The sequence below is a fragment of the Zootoca vivipara genome, chromosome 16 (assembly GCF_965207765.1).
Source record: "Zootoca vivipara chromosome 16, rZooViv2.hap1.1, whole genome shotgun sequence".
Taxonomy (NCBI): Eukaryota; Metazoa; Chordata; class Lepidosauria; order Squamata; family Lacertidae; genus Zootoca; species Zootoca vivipara.
This window is the reverse complement of record NC_142599.1, coordinates 6,877,522-6,892,857: the sequence shown is the minus strand read 5'-3', so window position 1 is coordinate 6,892,857 and position 15,336 is coordinate 6,877,522. Positions and strand designations below refer to the sequence as shown.

Genomic DNA, 15,336 nt, shown 5'->3' with positions numbered 1-15,336 from the left:
TGGAACACGGGGGTTTGGGGTTTTTACGTGGCCCAGGTATGACATCTGTCTACGCAAACAGTTTTTTGCTTCCTCTCGTATTCGCATGTGACGTTGTGTCAAAATTTGAATGCAAGCGGTTTCAGAGAAACTGGACACAAACACACATGCCCTTTTTACATTTAGATAGATGATAGATAGATAGATAGATAGATAGATAGATAGATAGATAGATAGATAGATGATAGATAGGGACCCAGGTGGCACTGTGATTAAACCACTGAGCCTAGGGCTTGCTGATCAGAAGGTCGGCGGTTCGAATCCCTGTGACGGGGTGAGCTCCCGTTCCTCGGTCCCAGCTCCTGCCAACCTAGCAGTTCGAAAGTACGTCAAAATGCAAGTAGATAAATAGGAACCGCTACAGCGGGAAGGTAAACGGCGTTTCCATGTGCTGCTCTGGTTTGCCAGAAGTGGCTTTGTCATGCTGGCCACATGACCTGGAAGCTATACGCCGGCTCCCTCGGCCAATAATGCGAGATGAGCGCGCAACCCCAGAGTCAGTCACGACTGGACCTAATGGTCAGGGGTCCCTTTACCTTTATATATATAGATTATCATCATCATTAAAATTTCTATACCCGTAGATCTCAGGGCAGTTCACAACATCAATGCACACCACCCAGCTATAATCTAATGACAGCATCTACAAGCCACCTCTTTAACTTTGCACCATTCTGTGGCATCGTGGATTCAATGGGAGACCAGCCCCTGGGAGACCAGGATTCAAACCCCCCACTCAGGCATTGTCAAACTCACTGGGTCACCTTCATCCTGTCACAGTCTCTTAGCTTAACCTACCTCACAGGGTTGGTATGAGTATAAAATGGGGAGGAAGAGAGCCGGCTGTGGCCTGGTATCGGGGGCCAAGGGCAAGTCAGTGCTAGAAAACAACCACCCACCAATATTTTACTTAGCCCCTTTATTCTCAGGAGATAAATTCAAGATGACTTCTTGCTTCAAGCTCCAGAGGGAAAGAGAGGAAGGAAGGAAGGAAGGAAGGAAGGAAGGAAGGAAGGAAGGAAGGAAGGAAGGAAGGAAGGAAGGAAGGAAGGAAGGAAGGGAGAAGCCAGAAGTTGTAAGCAGGATGCAACTTAAGACATATCAGCAGGGGCGTAGCCAGGATGAAAATTAGGGGGGGCAACGGGAGGGGCCAAGGGGGGAGGGAGGGGCCACAGTGGGGCAAGGAAAGGTCCCTTCTCCCTTGCTGGCTGTGGGGCGCGGCTCTGGGGCTTTCCCTCCCCAGAAGGGAGACGGCACCGGGCGGGCAGCGGGGCAGGCTGGTCAGCGGCCCTGCTTCTAGGGGGCAACTGCCCCCCTGCCCCCCTGCCTACGCCCATGCATATCAGTCTAAATATTAAAGAGATAGAGAGAAGTCAGCTTAGTGATAAAGGTATAGGTATGGTCTGGGAAGCCAGAGGTCCCTTACTCTATATTTTACCTAGGCAAACCCCTCTCAGCAAGCAAAGATGAACCCAAAGCTCCAACAACGGCATCATTTCAATTTTATCAGAGCATTTTTATGCCTTTGCTTTGTTAATCACAGTAAATATTATTTTAGTGATTAACCAAATTATAAAAGGTACACAGAACAAGCTTGCCTGAAATGCTGTCTACAACTTTTATATCATCTATCTGTCTAACTATCATCTATCTATCTAAGGGACACGGGTGGCGCTGTGGTTTAAACCACTGAGGCTCTTGGACTTGCCGATCAGAAGGTCGGTGGTTCGAATCCCCACAACGGGGTGAGCTCCCATCGCTTGGTCCCAGCTCCTGCTAACCTAGCGGTTCAAAAGCACATCAAAAAAAAATATGCAAGTACAGTAGATAAATAGGTAGGAAAGTAAACGGTGTTTCCATGCGCTACTCTGGTTTCGCCAGACGCGGCTTAGTCATGCTGGCCACATGATGTGGAAAACCTGTCTGTGGACAAACGCTGGCTCCCTCGGCCTGTAAAGCGAGATGAGCGCCGCAACCCCAGAGTCGTCTATGACTGGACTTAACTGTCAGGGGTCCTTTACCTTTTACCTTTATCTATCTATCATCTATCTATCTATCTATCTATCTATCTATCCACCCATCCATCCATCCATCTATCTATCTATCATCTATCTATCATCTATCTATCCATCTATCTATTGGTGGGCCCACAAGTGAGCAAGCCCCTTTGGGGGGCGAACACGGGGATTCTTGGGAACCCATAACCCATTCACACTTCTGGGGGGGGGGAATCACCAAAAGGAGAGACACATTTCAAAAACATTTCAAAATGCAGTTTGCATTTCAGCTCCACCTAGGCTCAAAGAGTACTCCAGTTGCCTCTGCATGCTTAGCTTCAATACACTCTTAAATTCTCACACTCAGGTTCTGAGCAGCAAAATCTCTCTTTTTCTTCTGCTATATCCTTCCTCTAGGTAGAGGAATGATAGATCTTTTGAAGCCTTTCAGCATTGCCCCAGTGACTCCTTTTGAAGGGGGAAAAATTAAAAATAAAATAAACACAGGCTCCTGCCTGGAATCCCTCACTACTCTGCAACCTTCAGTCTGATTTCTCCTGGGAAAGTCCGAGTGGAAAGTTGGCGTCTTTCTCTTTGAATATGCCATGCGTGCTAAAGGCTTCTGACAATGCTTAGCAAAAGCCCGCACTCCAACCAGATAGATGTTCCCAATGGTTAGGATAGCTGAAGCTTCTTTTTCAGTACAATTGTATCTGCCTAGAAGCACAAAGGCAGAGGAGATAAACTCTTGGCTTCACAGCAGAAACGTGGTAGCTTAATTTAGGTTCCCAGCTACCCTGGCCCTTTTATTGTGCTGAACACGTGGAGTGGAGTGGAGTGGAGTGGAGTGGGGTGTGTGTGTTTGGTTCACATTTTAATGCAAACCCACCTAATTCATACTCCCTCAACCAGCCCTCTGAAATTCGCACTTCTCCAAATTTTGTAATGTAGGTTCTCCAACCAAGAGCTGTGGACAAAAGTGTCCATTTCGTAGGAAGATATTAGGACCGATTCAGCAATTTAGAGTGGCCCAAACTGAATGGGGGGCTTTGCACTGAGTTTACAAGTCTAATTATGCTTGTGATCAGGAGGGGTACAAGGAGACACATCTAGACCCTCTCCATATGTCTCTTTCTCCCCCTTCTTTTTGCCATATCTCTGCCCGTACCCACTCTCTTGACAGCCCTGGGTGGCTCTGAGTGGGCCTAATCTGTCCCAGGTAGATGCAAGACTGCCTTAGCCTGGTCCAGTTGAATCCTGAGTTGACCCAAATCAGCTTGATCCAGTTCGAGATCCAGGATTTGGCCAGAGTCAGTGCTGAGCCCGAGAGGAAAGTGTGCACACAAATGATCATATCAGAGATGATAACGTACTAAAAAATAAATAAATGCATGGTTAGTTAGGGAAGTTGCTTGCCAAAATGTGAATGTAAGGTAAAATGAACATGGAAAGGTTATGGATTTCGAGCTGATTTCTTTTTAACCCACATTTCATGGTCAACCTATACCTCATGGCCGAGAGGTCTCAAAGGGCTTGTTGGAGGGGAAAGGTAGATGTTAAAAAGACAGCAGACACCGCACCTGTCTAATATTCAAGGGGAGAGAATTTCTAGGGGGCGGTGTCACAACACTAAAAGCCCTATTCCTACATGGTGAAGAATGGACCTCTCAACGAGATGGTGTCTACAGGGGTCCTTCACCTGCTAGAGCACAGCGATTGGGTATATACAGGGTGAGGCAATCTTTAGGGTATTCTGGCCCCCAAAATTTGACCTTTGAACCTAGCTGTTGTCAAATCCATGGATAAGTGATGCTTTTGCAATCCATAGCAGGTAAGTTTCCGATGAAATGAGCAAAGGGGGATATGCTTCAAAGCACCAAAGGGTGTGTGTGTTTGGGGGGCAGCAGGGGGTGGGTGGTAGGAGATTTCAGCCTTTTGAACATGCAGCTGAGGGGGGTGGGTGTTAGTTATTTCCCCACGTGAGAAGATTGTGGCAATTGGCATGGCCCACCTGTCTCCTTCCTATTAGGTACTCATTCATTCAAGCAGTAATGGATTATATCTTGTATAATGAGGCATGATCTACCCAATGTATTTAGCATAATGAATGAACAATGCATCATTTTTGGACCTGTCAGTATAATACTTTGGGTGAGCTATAGTAGGCATATCAACAGCGTCTTGTTGTTTCCCAAATGGGGGGGGGAGAGAGGAGGGGACACAAATGGGAGAGGCAACTAATGTCTCATTGTGTTTCCCAGACAATGAGCAGCTGATAATTATTTTAAAACATCAGTGTCAATGGGTTGTAATTCATTTTCCTTTCTCTCCCCCCTCCCACTCCTGGCTTGGCGCTGGAGAAGCCTTGGGGGGAAAAAACACCCGCCGTTGCTTGTAAAGTACTCCTGTGTGCCGGGCACTGATAAATGTATCAAACTCCAGCACGACTTTATCTCGGCACCAGATTTGGGTAGCTTGTGAGGATTTAGGTCAGTGGATAATTCACTGCAAACTGCAAATCTTAATGCTATTGACAAAAGGCAAAACACAAATCGCTAGCACGTTTTATAAAAATCCCAAGCCAGTGAGTAGCCTCCTTCCCCACCCCCATATATCTGCTGTGAAATGCCCTTGAAAGCTATCTAATGTAACAAAACAAAGCAAACCCAACTAATTTGACACGTGGACGCTCAGAGTGACAGGTTGGGGCTTTAGTAGGATTCTTGCTGTGCCTCTCTTTTTTTTTTTGTCCTATTTGGGTTGCTGCTGAATGAGCTATTGTGTAAAGTGGGGCAGGTGTTTGTGTGCTGGGGTATATGTGCAATGCTGGGCTTGCAAAGGGCAACTCACACGATCTCCTATGGTGAGTACGATTTGCATCCAGGCAACTCAGCAGGAAAGGAACCCTGCTGGATCAAGCCAGCGGCCCAGCATTCTAGAGTCCAGCATTCTCTTCTCCCAGTGGCCACCCAGTATTCCAGCCCTGCACCATGTTGTCTGTAGCATATAGACTTTCACTTACAGCGGCACTTTATAATAATAATAATTTATTATTTATACCCTGCCCATCTGGACGGGTTCCCTCAGCCACTCTGGGCAGCTTCCAACAAAATACTAAAATACAGAAATCCATCAAACATTAAAAGCTTCCCTAGACAGGGCTGCCTTGAGATGCCTTCAAAAGGTCTGGTAATTGTTAGTCCCATGGACTGCAAGAAGATCAAACCTATCCCTTCTTAAGGAAATCAGCCCTGAGTGCTCCCTGGAAGGACAGATCCTGAAGCTGAGGCTCCAATACTTTGGCCACCTCATGAGAAGAGAAGACTCTCTGGAAAAGACCCTGATGTTGGGAAAGATGGAGGACACAAGGAGAAGGGGACGACAGAGGACGAGATGGTTGGACAGTGTTCTTGAAGCTACGAACATGAGTTTGACCAAACTGCGGGAGGCAGTGCAAGACAGGAGTGCCTGGCGTGCTATGGTCCATAGGGTCACGACTAAACAACAATTGTTATTCTCTTTGACCTCTGGTGGGAGGGCATTCCACAGGGTGGGTGCCACTACCGAGAAGGCCCTTTGGGAGAACAAAGGCAGAGCTTCTGAAAAGATAACAATTACATTTTATTCTGACGTGGGAATCATGCATCAGCCGGACACCAACATGAATTTCAGCAACCAGGAAAGAAGATAAAGTCCCTACCAGACAAGAATGGCAGATCAAGTTGATGGATTATGCCAAAATGGCCAAAATGACTGGAAGAATCAGAAATCAGGAAGACCAAAATTTTAATAAGGAATGGGGGAAATTTATAACTTATCTTAAAAACCATTCTAAACAGTTAGAACCGTTAGTAGGGTTGGAATATCACTTGTACAGTGGTACCTCGCAAGACGAATGCCCTGCAAGACTAATTTCTTGCGATCTGATGGTGACTCGCAAGACGAATTCGTTTTGTGAAAAATTCATCTTGCGAATCGCGGTTTCCCATAGGAATGCATTGAAATTTAATGCGTTCCTATGGGCAAAAAAAGAAATTTCAATGCATTCCTATGGGAAACCGTGATTCGCAAGAGGACTTTTTCGCAAAAAGAATTGACTCGCGGAACGAATTAAATTAGTCTTGCGAGGCACCACTGTAGTTTAATGGTGAATTTTGGGCACAATGGAGAGGTAAAAGATTTGGATTATCATAAAAGATGCAGAGGAAATGATTAACAATAGGACCCACAACGGGGAGGAGGAAGGTCCAAGAAATTCATTGGAATCTTGTTTTTATGTTGCAAATTGGATATGTGAATGTAAAATTTTAATTTGAAAAACCAAATAATTGAATTTAGAATTGTCAAGGAATTTCAGACTTCAGAAGCAAGCGCAAAAGAATGGATGGTAACAATCCCCCTCCCCCCCCCCCCGGAAGTATGTGGGTTGGCTCTGTATTCCTTACAAGGTCTTCATACCAGCTTCCTGGGTGCTTTATCAGTTTGCAGCTTGGGTAGGTACAATTCATTGAGGCTGTGTGTGTGTTAAGGATAGTGTAGCTATGGAAACAAGATGGGAATGGAGAATGGGAGTTCGGGCACAGCACACATCTTTCCGTGTGGTAACAGCTTGGATGGACTCGGCAACATTTACCTCCCTGTGTCCCCCAAAACAACTGTGTGTGTTATAAGGAGGGCTCTGTGCCAGCTGATTAAGTTGGAGCACCTGCTCTTGTACGGTGCCAGCCAGTGCTCCTTCATCAGGGGCTTGTTTCCTTGCATAATACAGGGAAGCCACTAGAGAAGGAGTAGCACCACACACATAAGCTGGAGGGTTTGATTCTGCTTGGGACCCCTCGTGTTAAAACAGAGTTTGTAAAAAGAGAAAGGAAGCTTAGCGCCACCCCTGAATTTATTCAGGAATGGATCCAGAACCCGGTTGGTGGTCCCGTAGACATCACATGGTAGATCATACTGTTCCAGGCACCACAGATCAGGAGCGGATCAGGATGGCTGTGGGCAGCCCTAGTTGTAAGATCTTGCACTGAGCAGACAGATGTAAACAGATGGCCTGAGCTGCATCTGGGTGGTGGCCTTATACTAGGTTGAACTATTTGTCCAACCAAGCCCAGTAGTGTCTACTCTGATGGGCAGCAGTTCTCTAGATCATTCTTTCTATATTAAGAAGAACTTTCTGGCAGTAGGAGCTGTTTGACAGTGGGAGACACTACTTTGGGAGATGGTGGACTCTCCTTCACTGGAGGTTTTTAAGCACAGGTTGGATGCCCATCTGCCAGGGATTCTGTTCAGTTTCTGTTAATTGGTTCTCATGGGAAACTTGCAGATTCTAGCTTCACACAATTAACTCAAGGCAGTGTCAATTTACTCTTGGCAGAAAGCCAAGGTCTGCCTGGCCTGGAAACAGCTCTCTGATTGGTTAATGACCAGCACTGAACTCTGTTATCTAGGAATGCTAGCACAGTTGTTTCTTGTTAGGTGTTAGGAGTAGAAGTGCTGTGTATATGGTTGGAAAGAGAGAGAGAGTAAGGATTTATTTTGCTTTGCTTTGTATGCAGAAACTCTGCTGCTTTTATTTTCTTTTAATAAATCCTGTAAATTCTGCGTCTAGCCAACTAGTCATTTCCACCTCAACTAGCTTCTGCGCTGTGCAGGAAAACTCTGCTACGTTTGGGCTAAAGCCACTAGAGCTACACCTGACACTTCAAAATTCTAAGAGATTCTGTGGTTGGGATTCCTGCATTGCAGGGGGTTGGCCTAGCTCTACAATTCTATTGATTCTCGGGGTCTTTCTTGACAAATCGAAATCTGCTGGAAGAGTTCAGGAGTCCATCCTTTTAGCTTTGCTAGGGACGTTTTGCTGACTGCACCTCATTGCCACTGGACTTGGTGTGGAAGTGGGTCTTCTTGGTAGTGGCACCTATTCTGTGGAATGGCCTTTCGGCAGCGATCAGCAGTGCTGGATGGTTTTTGCCAGAAGTTAGCATGGGGACAAAGGAAGCTGCCTAGTCCTGAGTCAGACCATTGGCTTACCTTCCAATGAGTACGGGGGTTTCCCGGGGAAAACGGGGTACTTGGCAGCTATGCATTGGTCAGCATTGTTCTCACCGACTGGCAGAGGCTTTCTAGGGTTTCAGGCAGGAAGTCTTTCCCTGCTCTGCCTTTGGCATACAAAACGGATGTTCTGTCGCTGGAAAACGTCCCCTTGCCAACCTGAAAAACGTACTGCCCTGGCCATTTTTTGCTGGTTCTGATATTGATTCTCTTTCACCCCCCCCCCTTCCTTCAGTTTTGATAATTAGATTTTATTGATTAGGCTGCATTGTGTTCTGCTCTCTGTGTAAACCACTTTGATGATCCATCAAAGGCATGAAAAGTGGGTTATACATTTTCTAAATGATTTTTTTCAATAAAGAAATGACAGGCTAATGAAAGCTTAGCATGTCAAGAACTGGGGTGAAACAGAGTGACACCGATAAAAAGCCTAAAGTAGCATTTGCTATTCCGCATCAAGTGGAGCAGCTGGAATCTGTATGCGGCTGCCCCGTATGGTGAAACACTGAACTGCAGGTGAAGACCTCCTAGTTCCCACAGTGTTTGAGAACTACAGTAGTACCTCTACTTACAAATAACTCTACTTACGAATTTTTCTACTTACGAATGGAGCTCCATCCGCCATCTTGGATGCAGTTTAGATAGGATTTTTTCTACTTATAAATTTTTAGATAGGGTTGCTTCGACTTACGAATTTTTTCTCCCAATGCATTCCTATGGGATTCGACTTACAATTTTTTTCAACTTACAAATGTGTGTTCGGAACGCATTTAATTCGTAAGTAGAGGTACCACTGTATCTGCTTTCAATGAGGAGGCTGGCACTGTAAGGTGGTATCTTGGTTCTCAAACTTAATCCGTTCCGGAATTCCATTCCAAAACCAAAGCGTTCCAAAACCAAGGCGCGCTTTCCCATAGAAAGTAATGCAAAATGGATTAATCCATTCCAGACTTTTAAAAACAACCCCATTTAACATGAATTTTACTATCTAACAAGACCATTGATGCATAAAATGAAAGCAATAAACAATGTACTGCAGCCACACAATCAATCAGTCAGTAGACAAACTGGGTTCCACACAGTCACAAGAACAAGAACGCAAAATAAATAGCAAAAATAGACAGACCTCAGCATAACACTCAAAATGGAAGTGTGGCACTCAAAATGGAGCATGTTCGGCTTCTGAGAAAGGTTCACAAACCAGAATAATAATAATAATAATAATAATAATAATAATAATAATAATAATAATAATAAAATTTATTATTTATACCCAGCCCATCTGGCTGAGTTTCCCCAGCCACTCTAGGTGGCTTCCAATAGAACACTTACTTCCGGGTTTGCAATGTTTGGGTTCCAAGTTGTTTGAGTACCAAGGCATTTGAGAACCAAGGTACTGCTGTACTCTTTTTGCACCAATTGTCTGTATGTGTTATATATATACAATTGTGTGTGTGTGTGTGTGTGTGTGTGTGTGTGTGTGTGTGTGTATGCTTAATCGCTTTTGAATGATTGTTGTCATTTCCTATGTTTTTAGCTCTTCTTATATTATCTGTAAGTTGCCTTGAGTCCCTGCCAGGCAAAAAGGTGGGATAATAATAATAATAATAGCAGCAGCAGCAAGTACCAACCAGCTCAGTGAAGAACCTTCTGGACTAACTCTGCCCACTGGTCCTTTCTGGGCAGGAAGTGGTATTAAGAGCTTCCTGCTGCTCTTTAGCTTATTTGAGCAGCCAGGGCTTACTGAGATCTGGTGTGTTTCTCCTATCCTTGGGTGCTTGTTTGTTCTGTCCCCTGCCCTGTTCTTCAGTCCTGCCTTGCGCATCAGTGCTGCTTTTCTATTTACCTGTCGTATGACTCTTAGTTCCAGGCTCTTGGCTCACCTCAGATAGGGTTGCCATATTTCAAAAAGTGAAAAGTCTGAATTGGGGGATGGGGAGGGCAAAGTTGAGCTTTTTTCTTCTTTTCTCCACATGCAGCTGCTGGGGGACCTTGGGCTAGTCACACTTCTCTGAAGTCTCTCAGCCTCACTCACCTCACAGAGTGTTTGTTGTGGGGGAGGAAGGGAAAGGAGATTGTTAGCCGCTTTGAGACTCCTTAGGGTAAAGCGGGATATCAAATCCAAATGCTGCTGCTGCTTCTCCTCCTCCTCCTCCTTCTTCCTCGTGATCTCCAAAAAAGATTGAAATTTTTGAGCTATTTTAAAGGAAATTCACTTTCAGACATCCTGTTATTTTTTTGTTGAGATTAGGATTACAGACTTGGCATTCCTACTCTAGATTTTTAGTGAAAGAAGACTTCCCGCCCAGCTATAGTTTGTTTGCGTGCCACAGTGTCATCGCTTTAGAAGGTGAAGCTGCACATATTACCTTAGCAGGGGTCTGGTAATACCACTAGGTATTATACTCTAAGCGGCTCAGAGGAAGATGCTATGTAGAGAGAGTCAGGCCATTGGTCCACCTCACAGTATAATTTGATACTGAGGGTTGGAGACCCTCAGGCCCAGTGGCCAGATGTGCCCCCAGGCCTCTCCCTTGTGGCCCTTGGCATCCTCTTCAGGCCACGCATCCTCTACAAGTCACAACCCTCACTATCTTTCCTCTTTTTTTAGTTTTAAAAATCTTTATTTATGATTTCTTTAAAAAACCAAAATACAAGTACGATTATCAATCACTCTCAAATCATAATAAAAAAATATACAAAAATTATAAGACAATACAAAATGCATTTATTCTCTTCTTACAAACAAAATTTCGTACTCCTAAAGAACAAAAAAAAGCAAAGAAAAGAAACAAGAAAAAAAAGAAAAGGGAAAAGAAAAACATACAAAAACTATACAAAAAAATACTTCCAACTATTTACCACACGCTTCCCTCTATTTATTCACTTTCCCTTGCTATGCCTCTTACTTTTTCAGCCTTAAATCCTTTTCCGTATTTACCAATTAATCCTCTCCTCTTATACCTTCACTCTAAGCACATCACTATCTTATTCTCTATGTTTTCTTTTTCCAAGTAATCTTGAACATATTTCCATTCCCCCATTATTTTCTGTCTCCCTCACTATCTTTCCTTTGCGCCCTGAATGTATTACCTTGGGTGCAATGTGTCTTTCACCTCTGGTAATGCCTCTTGCTTGCTTGAATGGATGGATGGATGGATGCAGGGTGGAGAGGTGTCTGTGTAGAAACATTTCCATCCATTGCTCTGCTTGCTTTCACCTCTGGCTCTGCCTGCTGTGGGCATGTAGCCATGGGACTGTTCCCCACAAAGGAATGCAGTCGTGGTGCTTGAAGAGCTAACTTGCTGCAGGTCTTTGGGGGGTGGGAACTGTCTCTTCCCCAGCCCTACCCAATGAAACTAGGGGTCAAAGCTGGGACTTTCTGCAAATGCTCAAGCCATGGAACCATAGCTGCCAAGTTATCCCTTTTTTTAAGGGATTTTCCCTTATGCTGAATAGGCTTCCTCGCGAAAAAAGGGAAAACTTGGCAGCTATGCATGGAACCAGGTCCCTTGCCTGGTTCTCTCTGGCCTGATTTTTCAGTCTAAGTTACCATATTTTTCCATCTACTGTAGAGGATGCCCCCATGTATAAGACCCCCTCCCCTATTTTGGGGGACTCAATCTTAAGAAAATGAAGGGAGATGGCCCAGAGTTGTTGAGCTTCTCCCCAGGGCCGTCTTATGCCCATCCCGCGCCCTGGCGCTAAGGTCCCTCCAGCGCCCCCCTCCAGAGCCCCCCCAGGACCCGGGAGTGCCAAGCGGACCGCGGCAGCAGCGGGAGGCCACCTCCGAGGACTCTGCGCTGCGCCTCCTTCTCATTTCCCCAGCGCTGGGTTCCGCTCAGTCAAGCTTCGCCACCAGCGCGCGCACCGCGGGACCAGCAAGAGCTGCTTGGGTGCTGTGCGTGCGCTGGTGGCGAAGCTCGACTGAGCGGAACCCAGCGCTTGGGAAACGAGAAGGAGGCGCAGCGTGGAGTCCTCGGAGAAGGAGAGAGACACGGCACAGCCTCTCACCTCGTGGAGTGCAGTCCTGGCCAGATCGCCGGAAACCTGCGCTCACTTGACGCCCTTCCAGCGCCCTCCAGCGCCCTCCAGCGCCCGGCGCCGTGGTTCTCCTCGCCACTAGCCTCTATGGCTAGGACGGGCCTGCGTCTCTCCCCCCCATGCAACTGCTGGCAGGAAACACTCCCCAGATTGATTGTTTCCCGCGCACAGCAGCATCAGGGGAAGTTGCACTCCCACTGGCGGGCGGGTGGGCACGCCGCTCCTCCCCCTCCCCCATGTCACTATCCATGTATTGGACGACCCCAGTTTTTTGACACAATTTTTGAGTCAAAAAACCTCGTCTAATACACAGAAAAATACATTAAGTTCTCATCAGTTAAGCACACACATTGTGCTAAACCCTTGCAAGTCCAAGGCTACCTAGCAATTTTGAGACTGCGCTGAGAACTGAACCAAGTGAATGCATTTCTATTTGCTGTGTGTGTGTGTGTGTTCGTGTTCCCCCATTATCCTCACAATTGACCACCCCATCTCCCATCCACTTTGCCGAGACATAAAAATTCTATCCCAGTCTCCAGCACAATGTGCCACACTAGATGAAGTAATTTGTTTTAAATATTTTCTGGCTGGTACCTGTTGATTGCAATTTCTGATGTTCCCGATGAAGTGGTCTGTTTGTTTTGCTTTTTTATTATTTTGTTTGGAAGTGGCTTGAAAATTGCTCGGCTGTTCAGGGCTTCAGGCTTGGGAACAGAAATGCCTGCTTCTTTTTTAATAAATAAATAAATAAATAAATAAATAAATAAATAAATAAATAAATGTACAAAAGTAAACCACCATGAGCAGTGCTTGGCTGTCCGGTGAAAGAACTATGTGGCAGGAGCTGTTGCCCTCTTGGCCCAGACACTGCCTCTTGCTCCTGGGTCTAATCTGGCAGGGAAGAATGTGTCCGAGGATGGCAAGACTGCCACAACCTCCGCTGTCTTTGGTGAGGAGCTACCCCCTTTCTTAGCCAGAGTCTGCACAGACTCTACATATACCTGCTGTGCAAGAAGAACTGTAACTGTAACCAACAGACTTAACATGGACACTGGTACCAGAGCCTGCAATAAACCCAGATGCCAACTTTGCTGCCACATACACCTGGACAACACCATTACTGGCCCCAACAACATCCAACATACCATCTCAGGACTATTTAATTGCTCATCTTCTCACATTGTGTATGCCATCAAATGCCAACAGTGCCCTTCAGCTCTCTATATTGGACAAACAGGCCAAACCCTGCACCAAAGGATAAATGGACACAAATCTGACATCAGGAACCACAAGACAGAGAAACCAGTAGGAGAACACTTCAATCTCCCAGGACATTCTATACAAGATCTCAAAGCAGCTGTTTTATTACAGAAAAATTTCAGAAACAGACTGGAAAGAGAAGTTGCTGAATTGCAACTCATTAGCAAGCTTAAAACCATGGAGCCACCTGGAATGAACAGAGACATAGGATTCTTATCTCATTATACATGATCAAGCTTTCCTTAGCACCTCAGCCCTTGCTTCCCCCCCCCCGCAAGACCAATTGCAGTCACTAACAGTCGTTAACAGTCATCAACAGGTTTACCACTCCTATCAGCCCATCACCCATTCTCACCCCCACCCTCTGAATATACATAAGGGTCTGGTGGCTTCTGTTTCAGTGTATCTGATGAAGTGTGCATGCACACGAAAGCTCATACCAAAATAAAAACTTAGTTGGTCTTTAAGGTGCTACTGAAGGAATTTTTTTATTTTGTAACTTTTCAGAACATGTGGTTGTGCTTGCTTTTCCCTTCTCCCTCCCCTTCCTTATTTCTAATGTGTCATGTCTTTTTAGATGACAGGCCTGAGGGCAGGGACCATCTTAGCTGTCTGGTTGACCTTGGAACCATGACAGGGCCTTTTCAGTAGTGGTTCTTCATATTTTGGAATGCTCTCCCTAGTGAGGTGCATCTGACTCCATCATTATTAGCTATTGGGAGGAATTTGAAAACAATTCTATTCACCCAGGCATTTGAAGGCTGAAGAATATTGTTCCAGACAACCCCGAGATCACTTGATGAAATAAAGGGTTTGTTTTTTGATTTGTTTTTTTTAATTAAGTGTTCTTAGAATGTTTAAACTGATTTAGAATTTTTTTCCCATGTTTTTAAAATGTTGGGTGTGCTTGCCTTCCTGTGCACCTCTGGGAGAGTGGGAGAGATATAAATAAATAAATAAATAAATAAATAAATAAATAAATAAATAAATAAATAAATAAATAAATATTAGTGGTGAGTTTTGCACACTGAGGCCTGGGAGCCTTTTTGAATAAAGGGCAGGGTATGAATCTAAATGCCTTTTATAAAAAAAAATTAATATTTTCTCTCTGTGCAGTATTCAATAGCACTGTGAGTTTTGGATCCTAGATTAATCAACTAAATGCTTTGGTTGATTAATTGATTGGGACAAAGCTTTAAGCAAAGAGAGGAGGCCTTTTTATATCCTGAAGGTGTTCTTCTGCTGGTGTGGTTCTGTCATGACAGATGGAAGAAGGAAAAATTTTTTACCCATGAGAAGCAGCTGTGCTTATTAAATTGTATTATGCCTTTCTTGTGGCATCATGAAAGGCATCCATCATGAGGTCTGGGCACCATGCATATTTATTTTATTTTATTTAAATGCAGATGATTAATCAACTAAAAATTATTTGATCTGTTGACAGCCGTAGACTCTACCAATAGCACCATCTTCACAACATCCATTCCTTCAGTTCTCAAACTGTGTGATGCCCTCCGCCCCCAGACAAGTTAGTTACAGTGTTTCAACACTCCAGTAGAGAATAATGACCCTATACAAAAAAGAAGAAAAAGCTTACACACTTTTTAGCGATGCACATGCTTAAAAAATGGAAGAAAGAAAAGTTTCCATCAGCATAAATCCAGGTCCTTTTACCTCCCCATTAATGCTTACCCTTTATGGACAATAAAGCATGCATTTGGAAATAACACATTCTGAACCGAGCAGGGTCAGAGACAAGCTGGGTGGTTCAACACCTTCCAGTATTTATGAGCCAATAAATTTGATTCCAAGAGGACCTAATAGGCGCAACGCATTTTATGGAAATGTGTAATGCATTTTTGTGGAAACGTTTTCTAGAAAACCTAGGGCAACCCTCTGGCTTCCTGGGCCTGCGATCCTAAACCTTCAAGGTCTCAAAAGAAAA

General features: G+C 44.8%; 1 protein-coding gene across 1 annotated transcript in view; it reads left to right on the top strand.

The window, feature by feature from the left end:
- LOC118076152 (transmembrane protein 132D) overlaps positions 1 to 15,336 on the top strand; it is a 444,754-nt gene that overhangs the window by 342,553 nt on the left and 86,865 nt on the right. The gene's annotated exons all lie outside the window — the stretch shown is intronic.